The following is a 6,951-nucleotide window of genomic DNA, read 5'->3' as shown; positions in this document are numbered from 1 at the left end:
TTTATTTAATGCTTTTGGTGGAAATCATGACAGCCACATAGATTTTAAGGAGATATCCTGTGGGCTATCAGCTTGTTGCAGAGGACCTCTGGCTGAAAGACAGAAATGTAAGTGTGTTAAACATCACAAAATTTGGAAGCTATACAGAGAAAAACATAGCATCCATTCATGTAAAAAATCATCTGATTAAGGCTTGAATTTTCATCCCTTTGGCAAATAGCAATCTCTTGCTGAGGTTTTACTGAGGTCAGTGTAAAGGTTCAATCATCTATTCTTTTTTACTGTGGAGTAATTTAAGATCTTTGTTATTAATAATGGTTGATTTTCCAGATAAATGTACAATTCATGATAAATGAACTACATCAATCATGATGTGTTTAAAAATGTTAAGCATATAGAAAATATTTTCTGGTAGTCTATATAGAAAATTTGTCTTGCTTAACTTGAATTCCAACTTATTTTCTATCACTGTGTATATTGATATTTTATTAGCAAAATTAAATTTATGATAAAACAATTTTATTAAATACTAAATTTATCTTTTAAACCTATCTAAAATATTATGGCATAATTTATAAGCATATTACATACCTAAATCTTAACCATATTTGTTTAGGAAAATGCAGCAGTTTACATTTAATTGGAACATAATTCTTACATATTCACTAGGGACATTATCTCTGCATCTTTCTAAAATACAGCTTCACAAATACTGCATATTTTGGGTATGATACTTAATAGTTCAATATTCTTTAGTAATGTTGTACTGTGATGCACTCAGTTTAATTTAATAGCATAATTATTACATGGGTGTGTGAAGTAGATAATTATTTAATCTTAAAAATTTAGATTTCTTTTATCTTCCCTGATAGTATAACATTACTCTAACCTGGCTTTGTGATAGATTATTTGTTCACATTAAAGTTCTGGTATTAAAGAGGCTGAAGTCTTTGTTTCTCAATTGAGGTTAATTGTTGTCTTAAATTTTTTTTAAATTTATTTTTTTGCCAGTGGACTAGTGGAAGTTAACCAACTAGACTAACTAGCAATTTTGCTGATATTGATGTTAATTAGCAAAGTGCTGATATTTTGGATTTTTAGCTTGTTGTATATAAACTTCATTGAAGATTTGAAATTGTTCTTAGGCAAAAATATTGGGTGCACATTAATTACATTGGAGAGGCAAAATCGTTATACAGTCATCTCTCATTATCTGCTGAGGATTGGTTCTGAGACCCCCTCAGATACCAAATCCATGGATGCTCATGTCCTTATGTAAAATGGCATAGTATTTGCATATAATCTATGCACATCCTCTTGTATACTTTAAATCATCTCTAGGTTACTTGTAATACCTAATACAATGTAATTATTTGTAAGTACAATGTAAATGATATGTGAATAGTTGTCAGTGCATAGCAAATTCAAGTTTTGCTTTTGAGAACTTTCTGGGAAAATTTATATATATATATATATTTTGATCTATTGTTTATACCTGTGAATGCAGAACCAATGGATACGGGGAGCTGATTGTAGCAGCTTTTTGTTGATTCTTAATGTAGATGGAATATTTTCAGCATTGTAAGAATCAACCCTGAAGTGATCAGTTATAAATATTAGAAATTAATTTAAAAGCTTGAATTACCTTCTCAAAATCTGTGAGATATTCTATAGTAACTTGGCCCTTCTTTTTCAGTTTGCAAGAAATTTAACTTTAGGTTTAGGTGAAGGATAGAGTTCTCACAGCTGGCTAATGATATAAGGAGAGAGACTTGTGAAGTGTACAGGAATTCCTACAAGTTCAAAGGAATGTAATGACACAATCTCCCTCAAATAAGAACTTAATCCAGAATGTAGTTGTTTGAGGAACTAAGTAATTTCACTAGGGCAGCTTGTAATAAAATGTATTATACTTCAGAATATAAAAGTAATTTTCCTCCATAAGAGTTTCTTCTCTTTAGTTTGCTTCAAGGTATTTGATGTTGACGGTGATGGAGTTCTTTCTAGGGTTGAACTGAGAGACACGTGGTTGCACAGAGGTCTGGAAGGACAACTGCACCGATGATACCCTGGTAAAGTCTGATTGTATACATCTTCTTGCATGTAAACTTCCAACAGGAACATAGAGTGAAGAATTTTTTAAAAGAGGTTGAGAAAAAGATTTCTTACTACTTCTAGGTTCTATACTATGCTACTCAAAATATTCATAGCCAAAGATGCAAAATTGGGAAGAGAATTTGCCTTAGAAAATTTAATAAACTGAATGTATTATGTAAAAAAAAAAATGAAACCACTGGAAAATTGTCATAAATTTTTAAGGTAAACGAGCAATCTATTTCTGGAATTAAAAAAAAAAAAAACTTGACCGAAAAAATATTTTATACTTCAGCTACTGGCTAATAAAAATGATATCTTCTCTTTCCTAACTACTGATTTGGGTTTCTGGTTTTAAAGGAATTACTTGTGGATCTATCCAACATTGTAGAAGACACATAGAATGCACATGACACCACAAAGGTGAGTCTAGCAGAGACTAATTTATTCTTTTCTAAAAATACATTATATTCTGAATTGGTATACATACCTTACATATACATACTTGAATCTCTTCTGCATCATCCCTGCTAAATGCTTATTTGGACCTGTGGTTACAATAACTCTAAGTTGTCCCTAAGGAAAGCCCATTCGACCTTTAAACAACTCCATTAAGTGTTATTTACATAAAAACATTATATTTTATAAGCTAGGCATTTTGTAAAAATTAAGTAGAGACAACCCTTGCCATCTGTAGTTTATAATCTTTACTTCTCCCAGTTTAATACATTATGGTAAGACAAAACTTATATTGAGCAAAAGAAGCCACAGAATAAAAGAACACATTGTACAATTTAATTTATATGAAGTTCTAGAACAGAGACAGAACTAATGTTAATAAGTGTTACAATAGTGATTTTGGAGATGGGTGACTTAACTGAGAAGGACCATAGGATATCTGGGATGATGGAAATTATTTTTTATCTCAATCTGGGTGGTGTATATAGTTTTTAAAATTTTTTTTCAATAATATTGGTGAGGGTCTGTCCTAAGTTCTTTAATAGCAGCCAGAATAAGTGTATAATAGCAGAAACAAGCATGTACTTTACAAAGAATAAAGCCTTGAATTTTTTTAGTTTCACAACATTTATTAAAAATATTATAATAGGTTTGCCTTAATGTCTATGTATCCCTGTGAAACTGAAGATAATCCATATATGTGAGACACATATGAGTTAATTTGACCCTTTCTATTCAAATGTTGACATGTACAAAGTTGCAGATGGTAGGACGTAGACCATAGTGGCCTTACACAGGCTTAGAAAAATAAGTAACATTTTTTTCAATCACAAATCCAGAAGAAATCATCATAGTCTTATTAACTGACACTCAATAGAAATAAATAATAGAAATGAATTTTTCAGGGCTTGATCTTTGTTTGGCAATTGAGATAACCGTCTTCATTTACTTTTCTGCCCAAAACTAAGGTAGCCATTTCTATTTGGTATATATGAAAACAGAAACACAGGAAAGTTTCTACTAGGAAATACCTTATGTAGAGATACAATTTCCATCGCCTTTCTTCTGGGTGTTTGATAAGTATGAAGGTTATCATTGCTGTCTATTTTTATATAAGACCGAGTTTCTTCTTATGGCTGTACTTTTGAACATTAAAGAAAAGATCATTTAGCTACTCCATCTCCATGTAACCATAATAATGAAATGGTAAAAATTTAGAATAGAATTTGGACCTTTCAACCAAACCTATTACCCATATTCACTGGTGACTAGACGGTGACAATATTACCCATTATTTTGTACCATTACGTTGGTGTTAATATACTTCAATGGAAGTTGCATCATGAAAGCCAATAATTACCATCACAGTGCTTTAAAATCTTTCCTTATAATAAATGGTAATATATATTGAATGAATACATGAATATCATTAATAATAAATATTATTATATATCATTAAATAATAAATCATTAGATAATAAAAATATAATTAAGTAATAAAAGCTAAGAACATTATTATTCATCTAGGATTGTTAAGGTGATTGTTCAAAACATGAAGTAAGAAGCATTTGGTTATATTTTTGCCTTCCAAGAAATATTGTCTGCTGTATATAAATGTAATTTTTGGTACACTTTGACACCAAAAAAAAAATACTGCTTTACTCAACTTGTGAATGTAATGTTAAATTTTATTTTGAGGAAATGTTAATATAGATACTCATTTATTATATATATTTAGTTTTTTTAAATCTCTTAAGAAGTCTAATAATATTGCCAGATGTTTTAAAGATCTTAGAAAATTGTTAGGGTCAAAGGGCATAATCCAAAGAGTTTGGAAAAATGCTTTCAAAGTTAGTAAATAGTCCTTTTTCTCTACCCAGAACCTTTTGTGGGTTCTGTTAGTAAACTTCACCTTGAGCCAGAAGATACTGAGAGTTATTTCCCAGGTCTTACTTGAGGAAGATTTTTGGTGATAAATTGCCCACGTTATGACTGACTACATCAGAGTTTGGTTACTTTTGAACTTACTCTTGCTGGCCTACTTTCAGATGAATACATAGCATCTACATTAAATCATTAGTTTTCTTTCAGACAAATGACCATTGCAAGTTTAATAAAACAAATTTAATTCAAATAATATAAGAAAATGAAGATTTAAGATATTCTTAAATATTGTTTCTCTTTCAGAATGGCCATCTTAACTCTAGAAGAATATCAGATCTGGACTGTGAAAAATGTTCTTGCCAATGAGTTTTTGAATCTACTTTTCCAGGTATGTTTAAGGTAAATAACAGAGACCGAGGGCAGTGGTACCAGTAGTTCTACATCTTTTCCATTATGTAGTAGTTAGACAACTAGACTACAAAACCATATATTGTCAAAAGAACTGCATTAACCTGTACACCACCTGCAGATGGTAAGTTAGAGCATGCCTGCTTCTCAGAGTCACAATGTGCATGATAGGAAAGTAGAGTATAGCTGATAATGTCTATCTTAATTACTCTTGATAGAGCAGATTGTAGACACATAAAAAAGAATTTAAAATGAAAAAGCCATTATAATTTGCTATTTTTCTTTACTTTTTTTTAAGACCCTCCCTAACAAGTAAGGCAGTGTGGACAGAGACATAGATCATAAGTTGGCAGCTGTAAATTTTTCACAAAGTATACCATCTTTCCAGTTAGGAGGTTATTTTAGATGCAGAGCTGTTTCTTAATTTTCTTTCTTTCTTTCTTTCTTTCTTTTTTGTAATTTAATTCTTTAGAAGGTCCAATAAAGATTGAAGGAGAAAGGAGGAAAGAAAAGCTGTCAGGGGTGAACATGAAATCATAAAACTTGCCAGATTTTAAGTATTTTCCCAGTTAAAGTAGTTCTCTTTGCTCCAATTTAAAGAAACAACTTATAGTTTCCCATTTTTCATAATTCTTCAAAAATATATGTTGATTTAATAGTATTTTACAGGGGGGAGGGCTGTGAGTAGGGACAGACTGGAAGTTCAAGATTTGTAAATACTGACAGGTATATATAGAATAGATAAACAAGCTTATACTGCATAGCACAGGGAAATATATTCAAGAATTTGTAGTAGCTCATGGTGAAAAAATATGAAAACAAATATACGTATATTCATAAAGGACTGAAAAATTGTGCTGTACACCAGAAATTGACACAACATTGTAAATGGACTATAACTCAGTTAAAAAATAAAAGATAAAACTGTTAGAACACTATAAAAAAAGTAGTATTTTACATTTTTCTTATTTTATTCTCCTTTTCTTATAAAAGCACCCCTATGAAGATCAATAAGGCTTGATATCTTCATATCTATCATGATCCTCCATTGTGAATACAGAGTAACCTGCCTGTGGCACAGCTATGTTAGAATAAATGAAAATTGAACTCTTCCTGACAGCTAATAACTAATGTATATTTAAAGCATATGAAATCTGATAAGCCTGTGATGCCCATTTAAATCAATCAGTTGCTCCACTGTCAGTTATCTGTCAGGATCTAAGTTGATGTCTTTATAGAATATAAATACATGTAAAAATAATATAAACCTACTATAAACAGGAATGACTTGCTTAGTAATATGAAAATTGAGCAGCTATTTTTATCTCATTTAAAACGATGCCCTCAATTACTTTGTTATCATTAATTATATAGATATTTTGACCACTTAAGTTTGTGTCTGAGTCATCTGGCAGCTCTTACATAGCAAAGCATTTTGAACTTTTATATTGCCTTTCCTATTTTCTCATGCTTATCAGGGACTTGCATAGGCACTATTTTTTCTATGACTCTATAAACAGATTTATGCCTGAAATTTTCTTTTGTGTCTCAGGGTTTCTAGCATTATATTACTGACAGATTTCTTGTTGGTTACCAATCTCATTTGTTTCTTTGTATATATACTCCTTTCAGTCCTTTCAAATATATATATATATATATGTAGTCAGTTTACAATGTTGTGTCAATTTCTGGTGTGCAGCACAATGCTTCAGTCATACATGAACATACATATATTCATTTTCATACTCTTTTTCACCATAAGTTACTACAAAACAGTATTGGATATAGTTCCCTGTGCTATACAGTATGAACTTGTTTATGACTTGGGAGTTTGAGATTTGGAGGTACTAAATATTAACATTACATTTTATGATGCTCACTTTATCCCATATTCAGACATGCTTTTAAAACTTTATGTTCACTTAATATATAAGTAAGCAGACTTACTCTAAATTGTTTTATTTTCTGTCTGTTTCTAAAATAGAATTAGCTAATAAATTCAGTGATAAAAGCTTGAATTATTCTTTTATTTTATTTGCCAAGATCCCACTCCTGGCTGACCATTTTGGGTATTTAAGTATAAAGTAAGTAAATGTCAGTAGAATT

Source organism: Vicugna pacos, chromosome 30, assembly GCF_048564905.1.
Source record: "Vicugna pacos chromosome 30, VicPac4, whole genome shotgun sequence".
NCBI classification, from domain to species: Eukaryota; Metazoa; Chordata; class Mammalia; order Artiodactyla; family Camelidae; genus Vicugna; species Vicugna pacos.
The sequence above is the reverse complement of the archived record's forward strand: the minus strand, read 5'-3'. Positions refer to the sequence as shown.